This window comes from Alosa sapidissima, chromosome 20, assembly GCF_018492685.1.
Source record: "Alosa sapidissima isolate fAloSap1 chromosome 20, fAloSap1.pri, whole genome shotgun sequence".
In the NCBI taxonomy this organism is placed as follows: domain Eukaryota; kingdom Metazoa; phylum Chordata; class Actinopteri; order Clupeiformes; family Clupeidae; genus Alosa; species Alosa sapidissima.
In genome coordinates this window covers 30039400-30054722 of record NC_055976.1, presented here as the reverse complement: position 1 = coordinate 30054722, position 15323 = coordinate 30039400, and the positions used below count along the sequence as shown (strand labels likewise).

General features: G+C 40.2%; 2 long non-coding RNA genes across 2 annotated transcripts; both read left to right on the top strand.

Moving 5' to 3' along the window:
- The first annotated feature begins 1512 nt into the window (after positions 1-1512).
- On the top strand, positions 1513-2397 carry LOC121695071. Its single transcript, XR_006025996.1, has 4 exons — positions 1513-1635; positions 1753-1829; positions 1914-2094; positions 2176-2397. It is a non-coding gene; the product is annotated as an uncharacterized LOC121695071 (long non-coding RNA).
- Positions 2398-2401: 4 nt separating this feature from the next.
- Positions 2402-2912, top strand: LOC121695072. Its single transcript, XR_006025997.1, has 3 exons — positions 2402-2419; positions 2529-2698; positions 2792-2912. It is a non-coding gene; the product is annotated as an uncharacterized LOC121695072 (long non-coding RNA).
- The last annotated feature ends 12411 nt before the right edge of the window (positions 2913-15323 follow it).

Genomic DNA, 15323 nt, shown 5'->3' with positions numbered 1-15323 from the left:
CCCAGAAACGCCTCGATGTGAATTTCAGCCGTTGCTTTATTTTAGTTCCGGTACGAGGTGACGTAACCTCGTACTTTTGCTGGGAGTAAATGGGACAGCGCTCATCAGATGATTTCACAGTCAGTCTAGAACAGTTCGATTTCGCGTTTCTCAGCAAGTAAAGTTTCGGTTAGCAATGGGTAGAAGGTGTTTTCTTTGTTGTGAAGGGACGTCTCCCTTGTATGCTTTGCCAAAGGCAGAGCCTACACGTACCTGTTGGCTAGAGTTTATTTTTAACTCTATTCCCCCAACTTTACCGACCATTGTTGAATGGTTATAGTTTTTGTTTCAGATGTTAACTGTTAGGTTGTATAAAATTATTTTCGTAACAGATTTTGGTGTTATAATTACAGGACTCCAGTGCCCCATATAGCCCCTTCCAGCATGTCGGATGTCAGACCGACTCTCCTCAGCTTATTTCGGCGGGAACCCAGACAAGTAACATCGTGGGAATGCATTCTGTGGGAGTACAAAGTGCGCCATTGAAGACGACTTCAGTCGGCACACAGTTGTCCATGGGATCGCTGAAAACGGCACACATGAGAAGCAAAGGTATTGTGTGATGTAGTTGTTAACCAAGGTCTACTCTGTATTATATCTTCAGTACCCAGGACAAAATCATCAGCTGAATTATTTTTTTATTTTCTAATAAGATTTGTCTATATTATTCGTAGGTATCCAGACAAAGCTGCCTCTTCTCAGTGTAGGCACTGGAATAATTTCTGGTATAGACTCACCACTGGCGTCTACACCAATAAAGGGCCCAGGCTGTCGACCTAGCAAGAGACCACGGCTTGAGTTGGAGGACGAGGAGGAGAGCGACTCCTCAAATGAATTTCATAAGGAGCCTCTGGACTCGACTTACAACCCTGGAGATTCTGTACTTACAGAGACATCTCAAGTTTTTAGCATTGGCTACTGTTTAGTATTGGCTGTACTAAAAGCAGTATTGGCTACTGTTTTCAGTATATGGTTACCAGCGGTACAACATTGCTATTATTCTAGAAAACATATTTAAAAGCTAATATTATGTTGTGTTTCTAATCTGTTAGGTTTGAGACACAGTCCACACATGATGAGGAAAAGTATATTGTTTTTGAAAGTTGCCTCAAACAGCTGTTTGAAAACTGTCCAGTGTGTAAGAAGGGCTGTAATCTCCAACGACGAAGGATGGGAACCTATGTGGCTTTCACTCAGCGATGTCCACACTGCAGTTACTTCAGAGAGTGGGAGAGTCAGCCCATGGTTGGAAGTACCCCTGTCGGCAACCTACAACTTTCTGCGGCTACCTACTTTACAGGGACCTCCTTCATCCAACTGGAAAAGGTAAGCATTTTACCATTTCAAACATGTGAATCTTTCTAGTGATGAACTAAACTGGTCTAAAACGCCTCTTATTTGTCTTTTCTTTAAAGCTGTGCAAGGCCATGCAACTCCAGATATTTCAGTATGACACCTTCAGAAGGCATGCAATGAATTACATGGAACCGGCTATTGTTCATAAGTGGAAGATGGATCAGCAGAGTCATTTCCAGCATCAATTGCACCTTGGTGGGGTGGTTGCAGTAGGAGGAGACATGAGGGCTGATTCTCCAGGTTTGTAGAAATTTGAAATAGTCTGGCAACTAAATTATTAGTTTGCATTCTGAATCATATGACATCCCTTGATGGTGTGCTGAAAAGCTTTACACACTCTGTAATACATTTTTTTAGGGCACTCCGCAAAGTTTGGCAGCTACACTCTAATGAATCTGGAGAGCAACACCATTATGGACATCCAACTTGTTCAGGTATGTTTCTCTCTTTGGATTTGAATCTTAAAAGTGTGTGATTTTGTCTAATGTTTTTTGTTTGTAATGACCATTCACTACCAGAGCAATGAAGTAGGTGGCAGCTATCATATGGAGAAGGAAGGACTGAAAAGATGCCTAGATCATCTGTAGTCGAATGGATTGAAGGTGGATTACATTGTGACAGACCGTCATCCACAGATCCAGAAATTTCTGAGGGAACGCAGCGTAACTCAGTTCTATGACGTTTGGCACTTTGAGAAAGGTAAAGTGTTTTCCTAATTCATATCCTAAACTTTGAAGTTAGCAATTAACAGATCGTATAATCAGTGTGTGTGGTAAACAGGTTTGTCCAAGAAACTTGAGAAAGCTTCGCACAATGAAGACTGTGATGTTCTGAAGAAGTGGCTACAGAGCATCAAAAACCATGTCTACTGGTGTGCCACGTCATCAAGCACTGGACCAGAAAAGGTGGCAAAATGGACATCACTGCTAAACCACCTACAAAATGTTCATGTTCATGAAGACCCCCTTTTCCCCAAATGTCTGCATCCCGACCACGTCTCAAGGGACCAAATGGTTACAACCTGGTATGTGCCAAATTATCTTTACTCAGAAAATCAAGTATTACATTTTTCCAGTCTTTTGTTGTGATGCAGGGGGGTTGATATTTCACCACGTGTTCTTATTTTACTGAAGGATCAGTTGCACTTCACAAAGCTGAGAAAATACTGCTCAACAAGAGAGTCCTGAAGGATGTAGAGAAACTCAGCCACCATCACCAGACCTCATCACTAGAGTCCTTCCACAGCCGTAGCACGTTTTGCACCAAAGAATGTAGTTTTCCCCTTCATGGGAATGTTGTGCAGGTAATACACAATGTCATTATTTTAAAAGTGACTGATTGAGATGACTGTCAGTCATTCTATGTATTTAATCATTTTGCTGTGTTGTTACCATAGGTTGTATCTAGCAGCAATGCACCACAATGAAAATGCTATGCGGGAGCAAGCCACAACATCTACAGGACAGGCCGTTTTCAAGGTTGTTTTTCCAAAGGCGAAGAGGGGGGGAAGGCATTGTGAAGCCCGTGAAAACAAATCCAACCTTCAGTAAGTTTGTTAAAGATTTTCTTTAAATACAGCCACAATTGTTGTGGCTGATTGTTGTACAGACATTTATTGGATTTGAATGCTATATCTTCCAGACTATGTATGTGAACTCATGAGGTTGCTCATGCAGGAAGTTTTTGAGGACCCTACATCTTTTGCAGAGGAATTGAAGACCATCCTCATCCCTCCAGACCTCTCAGCAGAATTCCCGAAAACTCCAAAGGCTGAGCTGGTTGCCCGTCACGTCTCCCGCTTCAATCAATAGGTGGTCTGAAGCCTATGTAATCACTAGACGGGAACTGCTGCCGTATCCGCTGCACCACACATGACGGGATGATGACCCGACAACTAGGTCCTAAGTAACCCCAGCACCAGCTTACAAAGCTGCGATAGGCAAGATGCCTCAAACGCCTGAAGGGAAAAGGCACAGTTCTCTGTTCAACTGTTTTCAAATGAAGAGTTTGGTTCCAAAACGCTACATCGACCATTTTAAAGAACTTTGATAAATAATTATTATTTTTTTACAATTTGTTTTGCAAGTAATTTCAGTAGAACTGTAATTGGGCATTAATTGATTTACCTTTACTCAATCAAAACAGCAAAACAGCAAGTTGATTGATATTATCTGAAATACACAATTGAATAACATGACTTTTTAATGTTTTTAAAAATGGAGATATAGCGTTTTGAAACCAAACTCTTCAAATATTACCTCAAAGGTTCATACTCTATGGAAGAAGCTATGCACTATTGTCATCAATGTTTACATGCATACAAATTACATAAGAATAATGCTTTTGTTTTGTTTAGTAAAAGCTTATTACAGCCAAAGTAACTTACTCTTCTTCTGTTCTGTGCCTAACAGGTCCGTAATCATATTTGTAAATGTTGTAGATATTTTGCAGACTGTATGGGTTTAGACACACAGGTTCTAGGCCTGGATGTTCTGTCATGCACTTGGCTCATTCGTCTTACTACCTAATAAAGAAAATAAGACAAGAACTACTACTGTGTAACAAGTGACCTTGGCATCATCATTGTTCAGAGTGCTACATGACTGCATGGACTATATTGATTCAGGAAGCAACATGTTTTCTTGTCAGACTTTTATTTACAAAAAAAAGTTATCACTGATTTAGTTTTTTTTTACTTAACAATGATTTATAATACAGTATGCAGCTGGCTGAGACTACAGTGAACTGGTGAGATTACTCGTTTGCCATTACATATTAATTATAAAAATGTATCATTGATTAGTTTTTTTACATAACAATGATTATAATACTCTGAGAACATGCTGTTTTACATCTAACCAGTGGTGCAAATAACTGACATGTCCAAATAGGCACCCGATATTGTTTAATTTTCCGATTAAGATATACACGCTCTGGCTATTCTAAATGCAAAAATGCATCAGGGAGTTATGACAAAACGGTAACTAACAAACTAGATCCTAATAGAAAGCTGTTAGCTTCCCTAAGCTACAGGTAGGATTATAAGGTAGGCCTATTTACAACATAAATTGTCAATAGGCTATGCTGGCGACACAAATAAAATCTCCTTTGGAAACCAATGGCTTACGCCTTACAGTATCAAGCGGACTTAAACTGTCATATCGTGGCGAAAAGTTGTAATAACATTCACGCAGCTCCATGAGTCAAGGAAAGCGCGAATGAAGTAGCCACTTCTAAATGGGACCCACTACACAGTAGCTTAAGGTGTTTTGCTAAAGCAGCCATAATGAAATGAAGGTGTCATTGTTTGGATACTTTACACACACGTGCTTTTTAATTTCACAGACTACAACTACCAAGCTGTAATCAAAGCACATCGATTCCCCTCTCACACCCTGCACGCACTTAAAACAAAATAAACAGGCGTCTCAGTCTCACGCATGTATAGGCAAAACTGTATCAGACCGGTGTAACGTTGGTAAATCTTCCATTGCACAGAATGATTTTGTAGCACGTGCAATAAATGACAGTCGAAAGATACAAACAGTGCTGCTATACATTTGCTTGGTATAACCGCATTTATAGTTTTCTACAAATGCAATAAATCAAATGCCTCCATCACTCAACCAACGCTAACGGTAACATTACCTAGGTCCTTATTGATATTACAAGATTAACGTACCTGCAGTAAAAACCAAGCATGTCCGATAAACATCCTCAGATTTATTTCGGCTTCAAGAAGAAATGGGAATTACACTTCATGTGAACATCGTCCTATCCTTATTAGATGTTCGCTGCGGTAAATTACAGTCCTTGTATGAAGCGTCCATTGTTTTTTCCAACCCACTTTTAACTTCCAACAAAATTACGTCTCACTGCAACGATGCGCCATCTAGTGGACAAACGACTACTTCTCGCCAATACTGAAAATGCAGCCATGATGATGATGATGAATATTTATTTTGGCTTTCTTTTAATCCTACTGATTTTCATTTTTTACCGGGGGGGGGGCAAATCACAAATGAGTGATTATGAGCCAGGTTGATGTGGGCCCTTGAGACCAACATACCATAAAAGATTCACAGAGAACTGTGTCTGCCCTACCCTCCTTTCGGGGGGTCCAGTCCAGCGGGGGGGCTGCAGATGAAAACAAAAAATGACGGTTCCATGCTATCCATGTGGGGGTACATGCCCACCAAGTTTTGTGTACCCCGGTCTTTCAGTGTCCCGGGAATCCTTGTTGGTGTACGTCACTAAATGTACACATAAATTATTTTATTGTAAGGCCCCCCATGAACGAAAGTACACAAAACTTGGCATGCATTCAGAGGGTGTCATAATGATCCTACACTTTTAATTTCGTGCAGTTTTGACCTTGTCAGCCAGAGATATTGAGATGAAAACACCTAATTTTTTGCTTTTTAATTTTTAACTAGGTGGCGCTATACATGAAATAAGTGGTAATGGGATGGGTTGACATGCCCCCTTAAGACCAACATACAAAAAAAAGGTGGACCTCCTAGGCCCTACGGTTCTCGAGATATTCACAGAAAACTGTCTCCGGCCACCTACAGGCCAGTTGGTGTATAGTAACATAAATTAATTTATTGTGTGGCCCCCCATGAACGGAATTCCACAAAACTTGGCGTGCATACAGAGGGTGTCACAATGATCCTACACTTCCAATTTCGTGCAGTTTTGACTATGTTAGGTCACAGATACCTTCAATTACACCACCTCATTTTTACTTTTTTGTGTTTAACTAGGTGGCGCTATACATGAAATGAGTGGTTATGGAATGGGTTGACATGGCCCCTTGAGATCAACATACAAAAAAAAAATGGTCCTCCTAAACCCTACGGTTTTCGAGATATTCACAGAAAACTGTGTCTGCCCTACCCTCCTTTCGGGGGGTCCAATTCAGCGGGGGGGCTACAGATCAAAACGAAAAACGATGGTTCCATGCTATCCATGTGGGGTTACATGTCCACCAAGTTTCATGTACCCCGGTCTTTCAGTGTCCCGGGAATCATTGACGGAAATTTGGGCATGCGAAAAAGAAAAAAGAAAAAAAAAAAAAAAAAAAAAAAAGAAGAAAAAAAAAAAAATCTCACTAAACCTATATGACCGCCGCTTCGCTGCGCGGCGGTCATAATAACATTATGCTGATACCTTTTGCTTTTCCCAAATACAATGTAGCCTACAGGTGTAAGTGACCTTTCATCAATCCAGTTGCAATGGATGAACTGTGATGAACTGCCCTACTTGTGATTGCTTAGAGATTTTAAAGGTTTTATAACAATGCTACATCTTCTTTGGCTATTCTACAATCTATTCACCTTTTCAGCACCAGTAGGCTACTTTCTGTGCAGCCGCACACACACACTCAGGCATGCCAAACAAGCATACACAAAAGTTTCAAGAGTGGGGGATGGAGTAAAATATGGAGACAAATTGAAGTGTGATTTATTTTCGCGGAACGGATGTCCAGGACTGAGCGGCGGTCATATTTTGTACCGCTATGCGGTACATCTAGTTGCTGTTGTTTTGAGAAGTATTTCTCATGCAAGCATCATGCAACAATGCAAAAACAATCAAACTAGTGTAGGCCTAATTATATTTTACATTAGTAAAGCAGTACTCTGATGTGCACGCTTTCACAAACTTTTGTGAACAATCTTAGCACTTTAAACATTGACTGTTTTGAAGTGCATGTATAGCAATATAGTATAAAAATAATAATTGTGATATCATTACAATTTGATAGGGGTTGGGAGGAGGGGGTGGGTTCATGTAGGAGGCGCTGGCCTTTAACCGCAGCCAGAAGAGAGTTAGCAGAAATTTGATTGCCTTTAAAAAATCTGACCTCCTAAAAAATCTTAAACTGGCTGCATTACGTGATTATTTCTGAGATTCTGATACGTTTTTAACTATGACCTATACACAGTTCTGGTTTGAAAATGTATCTCTTAAAATAATCACTTAATGCAGTCAGCTTAAGATGGCTTACTAGCAACTAACTAATTACCCTAGCAACAACCTAGAAACCACCCCTGTAATGTCAACCTAGCGACCACCATAGCAACCAGCATAGCAACCATGTTATTTATGCGTTTTAGCTTATTGGATGTTGCGTTAATGCAGATAACTTTTGATCCGTGTGCCCGATTTTCATAAATGAGGTACCGTTGGAATCCTTGGATGAGGCCGAGTTCCATGCCACTGATCAAACCCACTCTTGCAGTTCCTCGGAACCGCAATTCTAGTTTGCTATTTGTTATGGCACCTTATTATGGAGTGTTACACCTGTTTTAACGGCGTCAATTTTGTTTATCGCAAGATTAACATTCTTTTTTGTATAACAAACTTTGTAGTTTTTTCACATGCTGTTGCAACAATACGCACTGATGAATGGAATGTAACGTTGTATGTGCTGCACGTACACGCCCCCTTTTAGGGGAAACCTGTGCTGCATCAAAGTAGGGAGTGAAAAGGGCTTATAGTAAACTTACTAAATCTTGAAACAAACGTGAATAAAAGGCACAAAATAAGGTTGGTGTAAGAGTTATCTGTGTGTTTATGGGATTAATGTGACCATGTTCCTATGTTTTGCTCTTTCCAGTTTACAAACAGGAGTGTCACGAATGTATCGATAGGCAGGCAGGCACAGTCAAACTGCCTGTGGCTGACTATAATTAAGTTCAGCAAGCTTAACTTTACATGTCATAACATCAACTAAACAAGTCACACATTCATTCTATCGCTTGTAATATGAACGTAGCCTATTTCCTACAACTAGGTGAGATAATTGGCTATGTTATACTGAAGTTCCACAGTTAGCTAGCTAGCAAGCTAACCGTTTTGCATGGGATATGTTATTAAGTGTAGCTACATGCTAAATTTGTACAATACATGGGGTATTGCAAACGAATTAGGTTGGTAATGTACATAGTTTCGACATGAGAAGTTACATAAACATAATTCTTCATAACTGCCGTGTTAGTAAAATGATTGAATGTCCTGTGAATTAATAACTAGTCTTTCCCATTAGAATCAATAATATAATGTTAACTTGTTTTCCGCTAAAATGTGGCGTGATGCAGATTAAATGTATCTTTATGATGATGCACCGTTAGTAGGCTACGTAAAGGCATGCTGCACACACTTGGTTGGGTTTACAAGCCAAAGAGTTGTAGCCTAGGCTGATGCTTTAGTTGTGTGCCGCCAAAGATTTTTTCACCGTCACTTGTTCTGTTATCAATATTCCTCTTTGGCTGCTAGCTGCTACTATTTGCGATGCACTCGGCTTTCAACATTCATTTACATTAGATTCCATTCTTTTCAATACAACTCCGCACACCAGCATCGCACTTTGCCGCCGTGTAAATCACGATTCAGTTATATTTGGTCGACGCTGCTCCATAAAATCCATTGTTCATCCAGTGTTTGCCTGTTAAAAACTTCGGCGTTGGTATGGCAAGTGACGGTGCACCATAGACTGTAGGCCTATAAAATGGCAATGCACTCATGTTGAAAAGTTCCTTATTTTCAACTAAACTCAAAGATAATGAATATAGTATGAATATAATATTTTCTGTTTGTTATGCCCTTTATAATGTGTGTAGGCCTACATTTTGTGTATGCACTTATGCGGTAGCATTTATTTCAGTTTATATCAGCTATATTTCTGAAGAATATATTGTGTTGCCTCAGGTCTGCTGCACATCTTTTGAAATTTGATTTGAAATAATCAAATAGATCTACGTCTTAAAGTTCAGTTAATAAAGTAACTTGCTTTGCTTTCATTTGAATCCCAATCAAGATACACAATAATTGCTTTATTGTTAATATGGACTCCTGGAAAGTTCAGAAATGCAAAATAATAGAATTTTAATCATATGATAAAATATCATAGTGATTAATCGTGATTAACTATACAGTGGGCAGTGCTTCGACTTGGCCAGCTTCACTCGCGGTCCGCGCGTGGGATCACGCGGTATCACGCGACTTTAATTTGTATTTTTCCAGTGAGACGCTGCAACAACCCAAACAACCGGTAGATGGCACAAGTGAGCAGACAGTAAAAGCAAAAGCAACAGTATTTTTCACTTTTATAAAGGCTTTGTTTGAATGCTGTTGGAACAAAGTTGATTATAAAGGCCAATATTTTACAGCATTGTACAATATATTCATCCAGTATATGGTATTATCTTAATATTCTGGCAAGTTTAAAATATGATGGTCGTGGGCCAGAGGTGGTGATCCGATATCTGGAAATCTGATCTCACTATGGGTTCGTGTTCACAATTTGGTCCCCCACTTTCAAAGTATCTCCTGCGCCCCTGCTTCTTGGTGATTGTTTACACCTATTTACAGTATTTAAAGCAAGTGTAAACAGGCTCATAAGCACCGCTCCGGGTGCAGGTGCTTATTTTATGATAAGTTTAGAGCACACCCGGTAATTGCTTGCCCATACAGACTCAGGGACAGGTGTTAATAGCCTTGCCATAGAATGGACAGTCATACACAGGTGTTAATCACGTTAATTACACGTTATGCACGATTTGTGGACACTACTGAAAAACACGAAATACAAAAAATATCTACTCAATAGCCTACATTCACACAATAATTAAATAACTTAGATTTAAATAATAATAATACAATAATTGAGGTGCCTTGGCGGAGGTCTGTGCTCTCTGAGCGAGTGCGTTTCTATTATGTGCATGGGGACGTACGATTGAAAGCCCTTCTTAAATCGACCAGAAATATGCTTGTTCTTAATGTAGGCTAGCCCATTCTCAAAAGGCATTGACTGATGATAGTGGAGATCGTGTTATCCCAAGGCCTTTGCAAGTCAGCATCTCCTACGGTAGTCTACAATATTTAGAATATACGTTTCCGATGTCCCAAAGTCCCAAAGCCATACTTTATTGTTTTTAACAATCTCTATGCTACTCACCAAATGTATGCATGGGAACACGATAAAGTATCCAACTGTCGTGCGTTAAATTATTGTGATTACGAACCAGTGGTTTTGAAACATTATGCGTGACTTGGACATCTAACAAAATGCAACAGGCTCATATCGTCCTCGCATTCGCAAAATGGGGACATGAGACTGTTCAGATAATAACAGATGTGCCTCAAGTTTTGGACGGTTTTAGTCAAGTTATAGGCCTGTTTACCTTTAAAGGTTCTGCATTCTGCATTTTGCAATGAGCAGTGCTTTCCCGTTTGAATTGGAAATGCTCTGTGTCATGGTGTGTGTGGGTGTGGGTGTGGGTGCCCTGCCCCCAACAACTCACCTTTCCACCTTTCCACCTCTGGCCTATTGTCCAGGAGGAGGAGGGGCCTGAGGCTTGATGGCCTGATAAAAAGGCCTGGTTAGACACCCAATGCATAGCCCATTTACACAGTTCAGAGATGGTTGTCGTCAACGCAGAAGTCAGTGAGCGCATCAGGACCCTGCGGAAAAAAGGCTGTCCGACTAGTTCTATCGCCAAACAACTAGCCATGATTGGAATAAGACCATCGTTGCGGACTATACGGCGTCATTGCCGACGTGCTGTTGTGGAAAAGAAGAAACCAAAGCCGCGTAAAGTGACATGGTACATTTACTTTTTTATTCTTAAACTCAAGTTACTCCTATACCTTTGACATGTTAATCAAAACAACAACAATTGCTTTACCAACCTATGTATGTCTATTTCAGTCAGGTGAGGGAAATAATAAACTCCATCATCAGCACAGACGATGAACTATCATCAAGAAAAGTGAAAGAGCTTCTCCAAAGAAGACACAACATATCAATCGGTTTTACCTCAATGAGAAAGGCAGTCCGGATTCTTGGCTGGACATTTGGGAAGCCGAGGTAGGCCTAACAATAACTCGTCTCTTTAGGCTATTATCCATCTGTGATAATCTGGCAAATATAGCCTTCTTACAGTACAGTAACATTTTGATATATTATGCTTACAGATTCGTTCCAATGACCCGGGACAAAAACAAACACTTGCGTCTAATCCAAGTTCAAGAATGGAAGGCTGCTGGCGAAAAGTTTGACGATGTTCTCTTCACCGATGGCACTGGAGCGTTTTGCATTGCGCTGTTGGAGAAAGTCGAGCTACACAGGCAATGTAAAACCAAGAGTTAAACACCCCGTCAAACTGCATGTTTGGGGTGGGATATCTCGCTGTGGACCGGGCCCGCTTGTCATTTTTGAAGGTGAGTGATGAAGTGGACAGGCCAAGGGTTAGAATAAAGAAGATAATGCCTATGCAAAATAAATCGTTACAATGTGATTACATATTATTTAATCCTCAGGTATTATGGATCAACAATTCTACAAGGAAGAGATCATCGAAACAGTTGCTGGTCCATATTTAAGGGAGCAATTCCCTATGTCTACACACAGATTCTTCCAAGGTAGGCTATTGTTCTGTTTTTTTTTTTGCATGAGCCTATAGTAAAATCAACGTGGTGATGATTAGGCTACTGATGTTTGTTGAATGAGTAACACTAATTTGTCCTGTTTGATTTTGTCAGACAACGATCCGAAACACACAGCTAAAAGTGTCAAGACCTGCATTCAGAGAGAGGGGATCAACTGGGTACCAACACCGGCGGAGTAAGTTATTTTAATAACCTAAAATAATAAAATTGATGAACACATATTCAGAATCCGGCTAACACTTTACTGACATGTCCATGTGTTTCTGTTTTTAGGTCGCCAGATCTGAACCCTATCGAGTTAGTGTGGGCTGAAATGAAACAATATATTTGCTGTGACGCCAAACCCATGAACAAAGACACATTGATATCGGCAATAGAGTTTTTTTGGCGAAACAAACTCACAGCCGAACGAACAATAAATACATCGACCATTTGGACAAAGTCATCAACAGAGTCATAGAACTGAAGGGAGAGGCAACTGGCATGTGATCTCCCCACGGACCAGTGGATGTACACGTTTTCTCCTGTGTCTACGATAATCCAGTGTTTTGTCAAGTTGCAAATTGCTATTCGTTTTAACGAAAGTATGAAGTACTTTTTGTAATTGTGATCTACTGTATAGGCTTCATAAAATAAAATAAACAATACAAGCTGATCTGGTGTCTGATGTGAGATCGGTGGAATATGGGAAGGGAAGTGGCAGTGTTTTTTTGCGCGTCTGCAGAAGTCAGCCAAATATGAATGTAATTCTGCGGCATAAAGCAGATGTATTTGTTTATTGTACAGAAAAATAAAAATGACATGTCAAGCAGTCAATTGACTACATTGCAGTCAAGAAGTAGGGCAAATTAATTTACGAAACCAAAACGTGGGTCATAGTTGTCTAAGCCTCTATTGTGTAGCCTGTTAAAAACGTCGCCAGATAGTATTAAATCGGCAACAACATTGTTTTCTGCAGAAGCCTACCCAAGGCTACAGATTAATTCTGAACAGTTATTTCTCTACTGGCTCAATTATCACACCACTGTTTTGATTTGCGTAGTTGCGTTAACCCCAACACTGACAATAATGTAGACAGCAAATTTCGATTTCGATTTTCGTTATCACCGTGTAGTCAAGCCTTAAGCCATACCCAAGTAGTCTAAATCGAGGTAATGTTTAATTATGCATGATTTATTTTGTTATTGAATTCGTAGGCTGGGATTACTCTCGGCAACAATTATGTTTAATGGTAGATCCTGCTTTTTCAGAAGAGACGGCAGGCAGAGCGATGTACAGTGGCAGAGCGACGCACGGTGGCTAAAAGTGGTACTAAAGCTTCACGCAGCTTCACGCCGCGTAATGCGCGAATGAAGTGGTCATTTGAAAGCGATGCCCACTGTAGGAATTCAGCGATTAAAAATTTTAATCGTTTGACAGCACTAAAAATAAGTAATGAAAATGAGGGAAAAAGCAATAAAAAACAATAATGTCCATTCAATCAATAATATAAAAAACAATGACAGACTACATTAAGTAGAATATCAATAATAAATAATAATGTCAAATTAATCAACGGCCTAATGGAAATGAAACAATATCATACAAGCCATAACGCATGAGAAGCGCTACCACAGCAACGGAGAGCACTGACTGGGCAACTCCGACCTAGTGTTTCTGACTGGTCGACATAACAGATGCTCATCAGAAGACTGCAGTGGGCGGTTGGGGATGTACACCTTGATTATTGAATTAAAATAACTAGGAGCAGAACCAGTCAGTGTCCTATAGGCCAAAGTGAGAGATTTAAATTGAATTCTGGCTACTATAGGGAGCCAATGGAGAGTAACTAGGAGAGGAGTTACATGTGTCCTCTTATGCACCCATACCTCGGATATCCTGGATCAATTACCAGCGTTTTTTCCTCTAGTTGCATTTTGAATTCAAAAGACCTTTCCATGGATCTCCCGTTCAGAATCAGCTAGCCTTACACACCGTTCAGAATCAGCTAGCCTTCCACACCGTTCAGAATCAGCTAGCCTTCCACACCGTTCAGAATCAGCTAGCCTTACACACGTCACCACATACTGACTGTCATTTCCTTTGTCACTTCTCACCTGAGTTTTTGTGGGGAAAAAAAACATAGTTTGTGTGAACTTGACTGTAGTGGAGGACGATTAAACAGTTCAAAAGTCGACTGAAGAATTACAAAGAGTTCTGCTTGGCCTCACACATTTATTGCTCTCTTTTCTCAACAACTGTAATAAATGATAAAGGACACATTACACAACATGTCACTATATTCATTAGGACGCACAGCGCTGCTAGACCCAACCTGTGAGTGCTGGGATTGGCATCAGCTTGTGTGTCCAGGAGCATATGCCCAGGGGAAGAATACAGTACTTATCATTTGGTTCTGAATTCTCCAGAGACGATAATGTGGCTCTGAATGGTCTAGACACCTATATGGGTCTGAATGGTCTAGACACCTATATGGGTCTGAATGGTCTACACACCCCTATGTGGGTCTGAATGGTCTACACACCCCTATGTGGGTCTAAATGGTCTACACACCCCTATATGTGTTTTCATGATCTGAACACTTCTGAATAGTCTGGATACACTGTAGTCATTTCTCCAAATCTGACAGTACTGTATGTTGTGAAGCTCTGGTGGCATAACCTGACCCTGTAGTATTGATTCCCTTTTCAGCTCTAGAAGCAAGAATGCATTTTTTGAGTGATTTGCACAATGTTCTGTGATTTGTGTGTGTGTGAAAAATCTGAACATTGGATGAAGTCATATAGGCTCTATAGTTCTGATAATTGCCCCGTTCTGGCTCCTCCTACCCTAAAACATGCCCAGAACATGGTGCAAGGCACAACATTAACCTGCCAACTGCATATGTTAGGGCTACAAGGATTTTCACTCTTGCAGCCACATCTGATCCATCTCCAAAATGTAGTCTGGTGCGAGTTTGACATTTTCTGGTAGACTGGTTGCGCTCAGTAATCAATGAATCTTTCTTCAAATGGCAGTTGAATTTCCAACTGAAGTATTCCGTTTCCAGTTCCAAATACTTCAATACTTAAAAATTAATATTCTCTTTTTGAAAGACGAGTTTAGGCTCTGAGCATAGACTACTACTGCAATAAAGAATAAAAATAAATGTATATTTTATACAAATTAGAACAGTACAACAGACACTTTAGAAATCAGCTAAAAGAGGCTAACAGTAGTCATTTACATATCTTTTATGCAAGTCCCTCCACTCAGCGGCCATTGTAATGCTTTTTGGGCACTTATCAGGCATCTATTTCGGCATGCACAAGACTCCAACCTTGCTCCAGCAGTGAGATCACAATATGATTGGCATGATGTATTCACACATGATTGGCATAATGTATCCACAACACACCACATGATTGGCACAATGTAAAAGTCCTTTTTGCTGCAGAAGGGGCGGGATATGTGTAGACAACTGCGTTACAAAC